The sequence below is a fragment of the Corvus brachyrhynchos genome, unplaced genomic scaffold (assembly GCF_000691975.1).
Source record: "Corvus brachyrhynchos isolate BGI_N302 unplaced genomic scaffold, ASM69197v1 scaffold55, whole genome shotgun sequence".
Taxonomy (NCBI): Eukaryota; Metazoa; Chordata; class Aves; order Passeriformes; family Corvidae; genus Corvus; species Corvus brachyrhynchos.
Window position 1 is genome coordinate 760,041 of NW_008238314.1, and position 15,730 is coordinate 775,770.

Below are 15,730 nucleotides of genomic sequence, written 5' to 3' on the forward strand. Positions count from 1 at the left end.
GCAGCTGCCCACTTTCCAGAACAGATGTGTTTTGTGGGCACAATTTAACATCCATCTCCTTCCACAGCTGTGTGCAATGTTCTCATGGCCATGCTCTCCCTGGAAAAACCCTTTAAATGCCAGCAGCCTGGACTACAGGGGGGCAGAGCCATTCCTCCCCCAGCTCAGGAGGGAGCTGCTGCCCTGTGACAGTGGTGCTCCTCAGCAGCCCTCCTGCTTCCATCCCAGCTCGCTGGGGCTGCCGAGCATTTGCCTCACAGATGGCCTGCACACGCATGACAAATCCGATGTGTTCTGGGCACACCGTGCGCATGCAGCAGCTGCTTGTCCTGCACTTCTGGGTGTCAGGCGGCCTGGTTTGTCCGTGCCCCAGCTGGCCTGCCTGCCATCTGGAACCCCCTGACACACAGCCAGACCCTTCTCCCTCTGATCCCCACCCTCTGCTCCCTCCCTGCTCCTCCCTTTGTGTGCCGAGGAAGCTTTGGAGGAGTGAGCTCTGCAATTCCAGAGCATGAAGAGCCCGTGATCTTGGCACACTCGAGCTCCATCCACCATTCCTGCAGGGCACAGCTGCACAAAGACTGGGCAAAGCTTGCTCTTGCACCGCTGCTGAAAACACTTGCTGGAGCAAGTGTTTGTGCTTTTTATTCAAGGGTGATGTGGCTCCACCACGAGCAGGTGGCTGTTTCCTGGGGAGGAGTGTTTTCCCAAAGATGGCAGCTTGTCTCTAGTAGATTGGTACAGGTAAAAAATCCATTTTAAAATGTTTTTTCCTCACACCAAATGATCCTCATCACATAGTCTCACGAGCGTTTTCTGATCTTTTCCCTCTACATCCCTCTGCCCTCTGCAGTTCTTGACCTCGCTCTATGATTATTTAATGTAAAATATTGATGACTGAAGAGAGGTTCATTATCAACCCAAGGTCTGTGCTGTCTTCTGTCAGCATGTACCCTGGTAGAGATCCCAGAGTCAATGTGAGTTTCGTGCAATTACATCCAGAAGCAGCTAAATGTGAACACGTGGTGCCTTCTCAGCTTTTCTGTGGAGAGGATGAGACAGAGAGAGGAGTTAAATTTCAAGTCCCAAAATTAGAGCATAAACAAAGCAGGAGTCCTCATCACTGTTCTGTTTCTGGGGTCTTCCAGCAGTGGACAGAATTCAGTGTCCTCTGAACTCATCAATGGAAAATGGCCTGTCTTGCCATCCACACTCCTGCATCTGTAATTCCATTTCTTTTGAGATCACTAACCACCACTAGAAATTTGGAATAAAACTATACCTAGCAGAAGAAGAAAGAAAAATTACTTACCAAGCTCTGACTGTTCCCTGGAAACTTTTGCACATGTAACCAGAGAGAATATGAAATGATCGTGGGGAGTTTTACAGATTTCAAAAGTGAAGAAAGCGCTTGAGTCACCACCAAGAAAAGGAAAACAACCCAAGAGGAAAAGACCACCTAGAACTGATGAGGGGCCAGACACCTGCCTTTAATTGAGTGCCTAAAGAAAACAGTATCTGGCCACTCTTGAATGTGTAATGAGTTCTGACTCGCTTTGACACACACTGTGTGAAGTGCCATGTGTGCTCTTGGTTGACGGTTAGAAGGAAATTCTTATGCTGGAGCACGGTGTGTGTCTTGCAGACCTGAAGCATGAAAATGTGAAAATTAATAAAATCCTGCTCAGCTGAACAAAAAAGGTGGAAATGTGCAGTGCAGGATACACTGGACAGGTATAGCAATCCTCTTGATTCACGGGCAGCAGCAGCAAAATTACCTTTGTCACAAAGCTGTTCATTCTGTCCTTCTCCCCCTTTCTGAGGTTAATGAGGGAGAACATTGTGATTTTGTGATCTGATATGGGCAAACAAACTCCTTGCTTACCCACTTGGAATTGAAGCAAACATGAACAGAAGAAAAGACAAACTTTGAATTTTTATTTTATTTTTTTTAACTGCCTCCCTTCATTGTTTCCTATCAGTGTATTCCTGACAGTTACTCCTGAGGACTTTATCCTGGATATATGATGGCCAAGGTTCTATCCCACTTCATGTTCCGACCTCTTTATCACTGTTAGAAATATTACTGCCCTTCCATCCTACTGAATTAGAAAAAAATATCATCTGTGGCTGCTTTCTCCATCACCCCATACATCCAGCTCTGCTCTCAAACTATTTCCAAGGCCTTGTTCCACTGGCTAAACAGTTTTTCTCTCTCTTCCCTCATCTCTCCCCATCACAGCTCTCCCTCCTCTTGAATGCATGAGCGCACGAGCACTTTCTGCCAAAATCATCTTCCGTGCTGCTCTCTCTGCCTGTCAAACCTGGCTGCTCAGGCCCTCCCTGCCTTTCCCTTCACTCCCTGATCTGTTTAAGCTCTCACTGAATGCCAGGAAGCTCTCTCCTTCCTGAAGTTCCTTCCTGTCCTGCTCCCACGGATTCTCCCCTGCCAGCCATGAGAGCTCTCCTGTTGCCATTGATCCTGTACTCCTGCACAAGGGGTGATGTTTTTATACTGCTGTACAAAAGCCACGTTCTGGTCCTCCTCTAAAGGGACTAAAAAGCAGCTTGATGGTACTACCAGTATCTGGACTTTAAATCAAATCACTTGCTACTGTTTGAAGAACACACCTCTTTTTAAGTCAGTGTCATCACACAGTTCAGACAGTGACCCTACTAATTCACATCAACACCATTCCTTTACTCATGGACCTGTCCTGTCCTCTTTGCTACGCATCTGGCATCTTGATCTTTAAAATGTTTTCTTTTTACTCTGCTGCTGTACTATTTTGCAGTTTCTGCTACACGGAGTTTAAGATCTAGAGGAGAGATGCAACACCTGAGGGAGAAAACCAGATCTCTGGAGGGAAAATCACTCGGAGAGGAAACTTTCCATAGAATCACAGAAAGATTGGGGTTGGAAGGGACCTTAAAGATCCACTTTGCAATCCCCTGCCAAGGGACGCCTTTCACTAGACCAGGATGCTCAGAGCCCCATCCAACCTGCCCTGGAACACTTTGGGATTTATTTCCTTTCCAGTTTATTTTGTAAATCCAAAATTCCTGAAAGACTACGAGCTGTGATTTGATACAAGGATTTTAAAATCAACAGTGTTACTTTATCACAATTTATGCTCACAGGCTTTTGTTAAATTGCTTTGGACTTACTTCAAGGAGCAACAAATATCAGCTGTTCATTTTGCATTTTGCCTTTCATCAGAAGGGCCTTGGCTTGATGCCACCATGACGTTTCTGGTCTAAAACTGCTCTTCTTTTAGGTGGGAATCCATCAGATCACAGCAGTATGGGATCAGGATGAGAAGGAAAAGGAGCCTTAGTTGTGTGTAATTTTAGGGCTCTAACAGTGATGACTCATGAGCATGTTGATGTTGAGGTAACACATAAAGCCCTGAACCTTCCAATTACATCTGTTTGGGAAGATCCCTAGGATTGAACAAAGCAGTGCTGGAGCTGGCGAAGTTATTCTTGGTGTATATTTAAGTGTAAATTAAAGCAGAGTTCGTTTAAGGCTAAGGCTTGAGTGCATTTTCATACAAATTGAGAAATATGAGCCCCGGGTTTTGGAGTGCTTTGTGTTTGCAAGCTGCTCTCATCAAGGTAATTAGTTTGCAAGAGATCTCCAGAGTGCTCGACAGGAGAGACACAAACGGGCCTTTCATCCTGCTCATTATACAGGAGCAATCTTTATATTGAGCACCCACTGATAAATGTTAATAGCTGTGATAAAAACCAGGATAATGAGAAGAGCCTTCCAACAAACTACAGCAGGGCATGCAAAGCAATTCACTTAAAACCTACTCCAAATCCTTTCCTTGCATTTTTACAAAGCAACATCACTGCAAGTTGGATTTTGTAGTAAAAGTACAGTGCAGGAAGCCTTGAGGAGGAGGAAAATTGGGCTTTCAAAACTTCCCAGCCATGAGCAGAGGGATCATTTTACAGTGACTGTTGTAGGAGAACAAATGCAGAGGCTCTCAGATAGACCTCTGTGTAGCAGACACTATTTTCTTCTCATCTTACAGCATTAAAAGATGATGTAAAACAAGATGTAAATGATCTTGAATTTTCCGAGCATGCTAGAAGGTAATTTTAGTTAAAGAGGAAGCGTTATTTCAAAAATAAAGGATATATTCTAAAGAGGTATGTGGAAGTTTGCTCTAAGTAACAGGGGAAATATTTTTAGGTTATCTTTAGTTTGATTCTTTGTTTGACTCTTTTTTTACAAAACGTCTGTTTCTTCTGTTGCTGCTTTAGCATCTGGAGAAGGGTCTCCAATAATTTCTTTTAAGAGTAAAATTGAACAGAAAATAGTTTGTAGGTTCTGGAGTAAGAATAGAACTATAAATGAGAGACCTTGTAGGAAAAGTCTAAAACTGCAAAGTTTTCACATTTTTGTTTCCATGAGACAGTCATGAAAAAGGAAAATACTCTAAAAAAGTAGCAAAATTTTCATACTCTAAAAAGATGGCCAAAGGGGCTTGGGGCAGGTGGGTTTCAATGATTCAAAGTCCAGTGAACTCATCTGAGACACTGCTACTGCAATGTTATGTTCCTATTTGCTAAAGATTAATTTAACTTTTGAGTATGTAATTTATTTTTTTTAACTGTAAGATACATTTTGAATCTAAATAAGCACACTAAATCCTCTTGCCTCATTTCCAGCTCCCTGGAAATTTCCAGCGGGGCAGGAGCAGAGCATTCCAGGGGCTGTGTGAGGGGACATGTCCACCCTCATCAGTGCCAGAGCAGGTCAGGATTCCCACCCAAATCAAATCCCACGGACCTGGAGAGGCAGGACGATAAAGAATTACAAAGAATCAGGGTTATAAAGGTTGGAAAGACCTCTGACATCAAGTTCAATCAAAAATGTCACACTGCCAGGTCCACCACTAAGGTTATGTCCTTTAATGACTAATAACATGTGTTTCCCTCAAATGCACCTGCCAGAAAGTCACCAAATATTAAAAAAAAAAAAAAAAAAAACACCAAAAGAAATATTCTCATCATGAACAATAATAATTTGCAGGTGCTCAGGGATGAATTACACCATCCCACAGGATTTTGCTTCCTGAGAAGATGCCAGCTCTGTTCCTGACCACGGAGCTGGGTATTGTCTCATGGAAAGCTGGGAAGGAAGCAGGACCTTTCCCAGGAAAGTGATGCAGTCACCCTGGAGCTGTGCTGCAGATGGTTCTCCTGCCCAGGAGGGAGCTGGGGTGGGTGACCAGAGCTGCCTCACCATGGGCTCTGTTGGGCCCCTGAACCTGAATTTGGGATGAAAGCAGCTGTAAAAAATGATACTTGCGGGGGAAAGAAGGAAATTGAGACAGCTAAATCACGCTTCCAGGCTTTTCCAGGTTTTCCACTTTAACCAAGCTGCCGTTCTCCCAGATTTCTGCTTTGAACATATATGCCTGAGTCAGAGCTAGAGACTGCTTTTGTTACATGTGGAAAGCCTAAAGCTTCAGCTTTTGAGAAACAGATGGATTTGGTACCTGATTGAAACAAAATATCTGTTCTGAGCATAACCAAAGGAAAATCAGGGCAAAGCCATACATCAGTGCTGAGGCTGCTCCCAGCCAGCAGAAAATCCCTGTTTTCACAATTATGTGGGAGCAGAGTTGAGCTTGTCTGCTAGAGCCAATTTGTGTAATATTTTTCTTCTCTTTATAGCTGTCTTACATCAAATGTGTGTCGAATAACTGAGGGAGGCAGTAGCAAGGTGGCAAAAATGTGAGTAAGAGAGCTTTAAAAGAACTTGCTTTAATAATTGTTTTAGATGTTAGAGCTGTACTCCTAAGGCTCTGTCTATGCTGAAGTGAAAAATATATGAAGAATAAGGCCATGCAGATATGATTTAACTATTTTGATCAGAAATGTGATTCAGTGGTTGCAAGAACTACTCCTTTCCCAGCCCACCATGTTCCCCAGCCATTCATGGACAGCAGCACAATCCAAATTCAAAATAATCTTTGCAATAGAAAAGCTGACAATGCTTCACTCAAAAGCAAGGCAACCTTGATAACTTTATTTCTTCTTGAAGACAGGCAGGTTGGCAATTTGAGAAATTCCTTTTAATGGAAGTTATTTTTAAACAGTTAGCACCATTTGCAGTGCAGCTTCACACAGCATTTTCTGCTCATTATTAGTTTGGTTTATGATTAGTTTTAAATAGATGTTTTTGGTCTCTCCTTAATTTTCTCGCTGAGAGAGTTTTTTAAATAATTCTCATCTTCCCTGCAACTGAAAACACTCTCAGAGATTAGATTACCATCAAGTGCCCCTTCTTTGTCAGGGCTACCTGTCTGATAAAAAGATTTCTTGATAGAAGCCCTGGCAGCAAGGCAGGAGTTATAAAGTGGGGGGTGGGGGTTTCTGGGCCTCCTTGGCACTTTCCATAAAGCCTGTTTTTCATTTTTATTCATTGAAAAAAAAAATACTCTTTCAGCCTTTTTACATGCTCTTAAAAGTTTATGTTTTTCTGACTTTCCAGTTTCATAAGTACCCTCCACACTTCTGCTACAGAGGTAGTGAATACAAACTAAAAGTGGATGCTACCCACCCACAACTGCTGCAAATTGCTCTGCACCTTCTTGAAATAATCAAATCAGGATCAGAAGTGATGCTTCACTCGACCCCTTTTCACTCCAAAAGTCATTTATTTGCGTTTCACTTAAAGGCAATATAACCGGGAATAAAGTTTTAGCAAAAATCTCCAAAACAAATGCAAGCCTTCCTGAAAATCTTATTCTAACATCCAGTTCTTCTAAGTCTTGAGCTGTACAAAGTCAGGTTTAATCAGGACAGCTCCAGGGTTGCAAAGACTTGTGGGGTTTTTAGAATGTTTCATATTGTAAGTTTTGCAATTTTTCTTTTTTAAACTCATATCTCCTAGAATCATGCATGTCCTGGAACACTTAACAGTAAACAAAGAGTTTCCAAGCAGTTATAATTGTAGAAAAGCTGGAAAACACAGCAAGAATGTTTTAGAAATAACCTAAGAAATTAGAACAAGATTGTGATTTGCTTTTTATAAAGTGTAATGATTTCAAAGAAGAAGTGAAGTTGTTTTATACATTTAAAAACCTGGTGAAATTTTTTTTCACTTTTCAGAGTAGTTCTTTAGAGCTTGTGAGGTTGAAAAACTGGTCCTTATCTCCTGGGCTCTATCAGGAGTGGCATCAGCCTCTGTTTGATCAGGAACCGGAGTGCTGCCCTTCAGGTGCCAAAACACGGGTGTGTTTTGGGGATATCTGAGAAGCCCTGGGGATCCCACCTGGCCTCTCTCTGCTGATCCAAAAGGACACAAATTTCCCAAAGGACCTTTGCTGCTGCTGCCAACCCTGCAGAGATATCACAGCTACCCAAAGCATTTTCAGTGGCACAGAGGTGCAGCTACTCCTAAAGGTTTGGGGGTTTTTCAATTTTGAATGTCATTAATTGGTGTTTGAATTAAACCAGTGATGTGCATGTAGTTCCAGGTGTTTTATTGTCCAGGTTTACATGGTTTTTGGAGATCCACTACTCTGGAAGAAGGAGTATGGCCTTGTTTCACTGGGACAGTGGCTGATGTTGGCCACTCTCTATCACAAGGAGGTCTACAGTGACATTATATTTTTAATTCTTTGGTAACTGCAAAGAAATCTGCAGGTGAAAAAGAAGGAATAGCAAGACAAGAACATTTGGAGCTGGAAGAGATGGTGAGAGGAAAGACTTTCAAAAGTAGAGAGGTAAAGGCAGAGAAATAATTCAAATCTCGGGCTCCTCTGGAAGGTGCAGGGCAGAGCAAAGGCTCCCTGTCAGTCATGGGATGCCTGGTGCAACACAGCTGCCTCGAGAAATGTGGGGGGGAGTTGAAGTCAGTGAAAGGAGACACAGATAATACACAGGAAAACCTACCCCTTGACAAGGATTTTAGTTATGAAAGTGCTTTATAGGGTAATAACTGCTCAGTAGCAGGCTTAAAATAAAAATAATGGGGTTTTAATAACAGTGATCATGTCATTGTTATTAAAGGGTTTAAATTGAGAGCTTAAACTCCCCAGCAGAGAAGAAATTCTTTGGCCAATTCTGGAAATACGTTTTAATGCTTTTTAAAAAACATTTTTAATGCTTTCTGGGTACTTTACATTAGTTGGGCTTTGTAAGGGAAGGGGTTGTCAGTCCCTACATGTACATGGTGAGTGACAGAGGGGTTTTATTTGGCCCAAAACTAGGCCTGGTTTCTGGGAAAAAAAGAAAAAAAAAATAGAGATGCTGGCAGACATAAGGAAAACATAGATAGTTTAAATCTGTGGAAACCATGCAAAAATGAGTTTGCAGCTGAAAGCATTTGGGGTTTTTAAGAATTTTTTGTTGTTGTTATTTTTTTAGAAGGCAAGCACATGTTCACAGGATTTGGGTGTTTTCTGTGAAAACTCACAACTTTCTGAAGGGATGGAGGTGTGGGAAACCAAAAACAAAGAGATGCACTGGTAAATCTTGAGACATTTCTCAGTGACCTGTGTAAATGTTGTCTTATACAGCTTGATGACTACCCTGGATGATTTTGTGACATTTTTGTTCCCAAAAAAGCTTAGGGAGGTAATTTCCAAGTCTGATCAAATATCAGAACTTATTCTTTGGTCTTGAATTACCTCTTGCAAGGGCAACAGAGTTGTCTGCAAGCCACCGAAGTGACTGGAAATTTGGGGGGTAAAGCTGAGCAAGATGAACACAATGTCTGCTTCCATTTAAATTTAAAGATTTATTATTTCTGTGCTTCATTACCTCTATTTAGTTTTTCTGTGCTTGTTCCTGCCCAGTGTTGCAACACTGAGAGGTTCTCCTGTCTGCAGATGTCAGGAGTTACTTGAAATATTGGGATATTTGTGATGTTCATCTGTAAAGGGCTGGATTCCAGCACTCTCCCAGTACCTCAAGCAGTGTCATGGCTTTGCAGGTACTGCTGCTTCAGCAGATGTCAGGAAGTCATGTGCCTGGCAGGGCCCATGTGGAGAATCCCAAAAGGGGCTGAGCACTCCGTTTTATCGCCTTCCGGGAGTTTCAGGTCACCGAGGACCAGGCAAAACTGAGCCCTTTAGCAGATTTAATAACGATTTTTTTATTTTTCTTTTTGAATTATTGAGCCAAAAGAAGTAGCAACATATGTGCTGGCTCCAACATTTCCATTTCAATCCAGCTGAGCTTCTGAGGATGTTGAGAGCTCTTTTGGACCTTGGAATTAAAAAGAGTATCCGAATAAAGCTTCCTTTTATTAGAGAAGAGAAGCATTCTTTTGAAAGGCTCTCAAATATCATCCTTGGCTGCCAGCACATTTTGGGAAAGACAGGTGAGAAGTGAAACACATTCCTTCCATTATGCCTTTTGCCACAGTGTCCAGCTTTATCATCTGGGCAATTACAAGTCTTTGAAAAAAGAGCTCAAATGCCATTACACTTCTGACTTAAACAAAGAGAGGGGGATAAAAACCAAGTATTTTAAGCTGCACTTTGGTAGGACCAGAATAGTATTAAAGGAAAGCAGCAGATATTTTATCACTATTTGTGGCGTGAGTTTTTCTTAGATTATTCTTAACATGCCACAATTTCCGTACAAGAGGGTGAGAGAGGGAAGCAATTAATGGGTTGAAGGCTGTTTCAAGTGTAAATAGCTACTTTCAACTGTGTTTTGCACGTCAGAGAACCTATTTCCTCTAATTATTAAAAGCATGAGATGGGTACATGTGGAAAAACATGGCATTGGATCATGCTTCGGGAGGAGTCTGAGGGACGTGTGAAATTCCATCACAGTGCTGAAGACAGAGGGAGCCTTTAAGAGCATTAGGATCACTCCTCCTACCCTAGCCGACATTTTGGGGTGGGTTTTTTTACAGTTTGCAAGGTTTCACTGTCCCACATGGGTATTTTCACAGACCAGCACATGTTTCAGTGATGTCTTTTGTGTTTCTCATGGTGTTGCTGGTGCTCAGTGCCCCAGTAGGGATTAACAGGCTCTTCAGGAGGGAGTTCCTGTAAGGGGAGAAGACCCACGATTGTTCCATGCTGGATGAACAATGCTTACATTGCATGCCAGCTGTTCCTCAGGCTTTGCAAGGAGCTTAGACCCATCTTAAACCTCACTTAAGCCCTACTTTGATTTTTTTTGCCTGCATCTCCAGCTAATGAAAACTGACAGTGACATCTCTGTGCAATAGCTGTGAGGAGCTGGTCACTTGATCTGAGAAATGCTAACACCTGTGTAAAGAGCTGCCTTTGTAAGGGTTTGTGGTAGAAATGTACTAACCTCAGGATGCTGAAGGTAAGAACTGGTGTTATTTCAGGGGTTTTTTTCAGCAGCCTTGTTGAAAAAATGCCCTCCTTCACTCTTACTTTTACTAGTCCTCCCTCCACTTAATTTTGCTGTTCTGCTTGTGTTACACAGACAATAAGTTCCTGTCTGCATTCTCCTTAATTACAACCTCGTAGCACCACAAATCTTGTCTCTTCCGGAGAAAGTTTCTTCTCAAATGAAGAAGGAGTCTGTGGTGTGGAGTATCTGCAGCTTTTATAGCCCTGCCCTTGAGAGCTGTCCCTGAACTGCTTGCAAAACCAAAGCCTTGTACTGGAGAACCTCCTGACAGTGAAGCCAACAGAAGAAAAGTAGGATGGGTGATTACAGTTTGCTCAGCAAAATCCAGGTACTGAGTGGCAGTAGCCCATACTTTTCATTTTCAGGACAAATATTTAGAGTTTTTAAAGCTGTGGCTGTGCCCAGCCCATGCTGTCTTTTCACAATCTCTCCTCTCCCCTGTCCGAGAGCTGCAGATGAAACCAAAGGGGATGAGAGGCTTAGGGCAGGTTGAGGCTATTGGATTGTTTTCATTTGACTAGACTGGAGTTTTATCTACGTTTACACTTACTAAAAAACCACAATTACATATATTTAGGGCTGTTTCTCAAATCAGAACTTAAAAATATAATATTCTTTCAGCCTGTAAATATCTCTGTCTTCTTTAACCAAACTTTACCAAAGTTTCTGTGAATCATTTTCAAGGAGCAGACCTTGGGTCTGTAGGATTTCTCCTGATTGTTGACAGATATTCCTGGTATAGTGTAACAATATCTGCAAGAATTTTCAAACCTCCACCTCCTTATGTCTGTCAACAAACAGCTTGTGCACCAGAGCCCCTTGGCACATGCAGACTCGTAACGAGGCAGGGAGCTTGGATGCCTGACTTTCAGTCATGCCTGCATGTACAGCTGTGTTCACTCTGCCCATAAACAACGCAGGGAAAACCTGGGAAAAAAACTGCCACAAAAGGGGGAAGAGCTGCCCTGACAGATTCCGTTTGAGAAGGAATAAGAACAAATGGCAGGTCTGTGTTTGTTGTACAGGAGTTATTCTTGCCATTGGAACAAAGAGTGACAAAAAGATAGGGGAGAGATAAGAATGACTGCTGGGTGCTTGGACAAGCTTGATGTTGACATTTTTCATGAACACGTTGTTTGAATTTCTGTTGTGGAATCACAGGATGGCTTGGGTTGGAAGGGACCTTAAAGATCCTCCAGTTCCAACCCTGTGCCATGGGCAGAGACCCCTTCCACTATCCCAGGCTGCTCAGAGCTCCATCCAACCTGGCTTTAAACACTTCCAGGGATGGGGAATCCAAGAACTCTGGGCAACCTGTGCCAAGGCCTCCCCACCCTCACAGTAAAAGAATTTCTTCCCAATATCCAATCTAAACCCACTCTCTTTCCATCTGAAGCCATTCCCCCTCATCCTGTCACTCCCTTTATTGTCAATTGTCTCTCTCCATCTTTCTTGTAGCTCCTTCAGGCACTGGAAGGCCACAAAGCTTCCCTTCTCCAGGCTGAACAATCCCACAGTGAAGCACACAGGTGTGTATACCTTGGATATGTAATACCTTGCTGGATGTGGCTATAAAAAGAAAACTAGCGTGACATTTTCTGAAGGACATTCCCAGTTAACATTCTTTTAATTTTTTTTTTTTTTTTTTTTGATAGTCATATGGTTTAGTTTTAGGAAGTCCTGTGAGGAATGGGGAGTTGGATTCTGTGATGGGTCCCTTCCAACTTGAGACATTCTATGAATTTATGATTCCATGCCAGGCTGGATACAAAGAGAGAGGTTTTTTACACCAAAGCACAGTACAGCCACAGAGCTGGCTGCTGGGCAGATAGCAGAGCAAGAAGGGGAGTGCAGGTTCCACTGAATTCCCAGCTACTTCTTGTACAGTTACCTGGAAGGAGAAAATTCTCCTGTGCGTACCTGAAGTCTCAGCTTGACACAGGCAGCCCTGAACGAGAATGCTCTTGAAGAGGCTTTGCTGAGAGGAGTTTATGTGAGCTCCCAGTTGAGCTGAAAGCTGTTCCACCTGCTCCCTGGCAGAAAGGCAATGTGCATAATTAAAAGCAGACATTTCAAAGGCTATGAATACCCAGCAGGGTTTTGAATGCTGAGAGTAGTGACGGGTTCTACCTCATCTACACACTGTTTCCACCCTTTAAGGACTCTGGAGAAATTAACCAGCGATGTTTGGTTATTATTAATCCTTTTTACAATGGAAAGAGCATCTCAAGAAACGTCTAGTGCCAAGAACCTGTTGTTTCAAGCAGCCTCAGACACTGCAAGCCCTCCCCAGTTAAAAGTTTCAGGGTTTAATTTATTCCAGAGTCTGGATCAGCACTGGTGGGAAGGTGAAAATCCTGTTTCAGTATTCACTTTAGTGGAAGTGAGACTCTGTTTTTCTTTCCAGGCTCAGAAGAGAAGCTGATTGCCACAAAATTAGCTCTTCCTAGGGAAAAGGGGTTTATTGGTATCAGAGGCAAATTTGCGCTTAAGGTTACCAATTCCAAATTACTTTTTCTTCTCAAAGCCATGTTATTAGATACTACAGATTTATGGTCGTTTCATCCCAAATGTAATCTGGGCTTGCTCATAAATTATCTGCTTAGAAGAGCTGATAACATTGCTGTGTGAGGGAGTCTAACTTTTCTAATAGAATGAGGAGAAGCAATCAAACAGAAATGAAAATACAATTGCCTGCCCACTCTTAAGATTTCTGTGCTGGGATAACCAGTCAACAGGAATTATCCTTGGTTCAGAAATAGAAAAACATTAAAAATAAAAGATATTCAAAGAAATCACATGCTGATGACATCCTTTATCCAACATCTAGTGACAGAGCTGTCTTTTTCTCCTAAAAATGTAAGAACCAACTAGTAAAAGTGTATTTTATGTTAATACAATTAATGAACACCAGACAAAGTTTTTCTTTAATTGTTTCTCCTTACAAGCCAGTCCTCAACAGCAACATGGACCAGATGATGACTTCACACCTCTACAAGGCTCAGTTTTATGCCTCTAAATTAAATTGAACAATTTTTTTTAAGGTTTCTCCTCTCAGTTTAGAAAAATTATATAAAATATGTTTTTTCCATATGAGAGAAATTAATATAGAATCTCCCATTAGGTCATTTCAGCATAAATAATATTTTACTCTCTTGACTCTTTTGTCTGCAAACAATACTATCTTTTTCTCAGAAGGTCTGATTCTGAAATGTATAGACCGTGTAATAAAATATATTGATTTTAAACGGTTATTAATGGGAATATATGTATTGCCATGTGAATAAGGTTGTAGGATCAGGCCAGAACCATGCAAGTCACCACGGAAGGATGGATTATAGGATTGGAGAGGGATAACTGCATGAACCTGCAAACCCCATTGTATTCTTGATTGCATTTTGAATTTCCTTTTGTATTAAAAGTTTACAAGTTTTAGACACCCTATGAGAATTGCCAGACTGTGCTTTAATAAACAGATATCCTGCTTGAGCAACCCTTCTACACAGGCATAAACCCAATTCATTTCCTCTAGGGTCTGATTTCAGCTGGAATCTGTCAGGGCAAGGAACAAGACAACTGGGACAGGAGCAATGAAACAGCTGAGCTAGTCATGAATAAATAGGAGTATACAGGCAATAATTGTGGATTAAGTGGGTGGCATACTAGAACTGGGCTTCTCTTCTTCATCCTTTTTCTCTCCACCATCCTGTGTCACTCCCTAATAAAGCCATGTTTGTCTCCGTAGTGCCAATTTGGAAATCACACGTGTCTGAATACTGCCCAAAGAGCAGCCTAGCTTTAAAACCTGCAGTGATTCACAGAATCACAGAACACTGGAGATCATCCCCCAACTCCCCTGCTAAAGGAGGTTCACCCAGAGCAGGTTACGCAGGATCCAGGCAGCTTTGGAATATCCCCAGAGGAGCAGACTCCAATCTCTCTGGGCAGCCTGTTCCAAGTGCTCTGTTACCCTCACTGTAAGGAAGATTTTCCTCCTATTTTCCTCCTAACAAACTTGTTGTGTTTCAGGATGTGCCTTCTGCCCCTTGCCCTGTCTCTGGGCACCACTGGATCTGTCTGATCTCTTGATTACCTCCTCTCGAGGCTGAACAGCCCCAGCTCCCTCAGCCTTTCCTCATAAGGGAGATGCTCCAGGCCCTTCATTATCTCCACTGACCTCAGCTGGACCTGCCCCAGTAATTCCTTGTCTTTCTTGAACCAGGGAGCCAGAACTGGACACAGCAGTTCGCAGAGAAGAGGGGAGGATCGTCTCCGTCAGCCTGCTGGCCACACCCTTCCCCCTGCAGCCCAGGGTCCCACTGGTACATGGTTCAATTGCTCATTTCCCACTCAGCTATTAGGGAGCTAGATTGGTTACAGAGCTCCCTGAATCATCAGGATAAATTCTCCTCTCTCCATCACCATGAATCACTCTTATCTCGCTCCAAAGGAGAGAGGCATTTTCTGTAGCTGCACAAGTGGGGAGAGCACTGATGTTTCTTTCATGGAGTACTTTAAGTGCTGGGACTTATTGCAAGAGCACTCTTTGGCTTTAGATGTGTGAATAACAGGGTTCATTTTCTGTAAATAGCAGGCAAAAATAGGTGCCTGGCTAAGAGGAGTGTTCCTGAGTTTTATGGGATCAATAAAAGTTGTTGTTGTTGTTGTACAGAGCACTTGGCTTTCTCCAGTGGACTCTCCGAACAGCTTTAATCAGGTTCGTTCCTGCACAATTGAGGGCGAGGATGCACCACGAGTTTGTTTGGCAGCTGTTCCACAGAATCCAGTCAAAATCCAGGCTTCCCACTGGAGTGAACAGGGCTTATGGATGCACTTGAGTGCTTTGCTGAAGCAGGGCCAGCCTGGGTGAAAACATCTCACCTAGGAGCCAGACTCACCTTCTTTGGAGACATTTTCAAGGTATGAGATTTTTATTTTCCTTTCAAAAGTTGCGGGGGGTGGGGGGAGGGGTTTGATTGGTTTGGGTTGGGTTTTGGTTTGGTTTTTTTTTCAATCAGGAATAATCTCTCCAGAATGAATATGTATGATATCCTCTTGTATATGAAAAACTGCATAAATAAGAACAGATGCTTCCAGTGCAGAGGCCTGAGAAAGGCATTTCTTTTGAAAACAGCAGTCAGAGGCTCTTCATAACTCTTCCCTTTTTGGCTGATGATATGCTTGAGCACTGAGACCTGGGCTGGGAAGCCCCAGTAACCAATTCCTTCCTCTATAAAACAGACGCCGAAGAGGAATTTGATCCAGATTTCTCCTGCACATTCCACCACACACCTTGGGTCTGAGCTCCAAACCACCGAGGGCAGCTGGCTGACTCCACTGCAGTTCAGGGGATATCCTA

The 15,730-nt window shown here is 42.7% G+C and overlaps 1 long non-coding RNA gene across 1 annotated transcript; it reads left to right on the plus strand.

Moving 5' to 3' along the window:
* The first annotated feature begins 6,490 nt into the window (after positions 1-6,490).
* Positions 6,491-15,724, plus strand: LOC108446628. The gene is made up of 5 exons (XR_001861893.1): positions 6,491-10,699; positions 11,830-11,900; positions 14,594-14,693; positions 15,044-15,291; positions 15,613-15,724. It is a non-coding gene; the product is annotated as an uncharacterized LOC108446628 (long non-coding RNA).
* Positions 15,725-15,730: the final 6 nt, after the last annotated feature.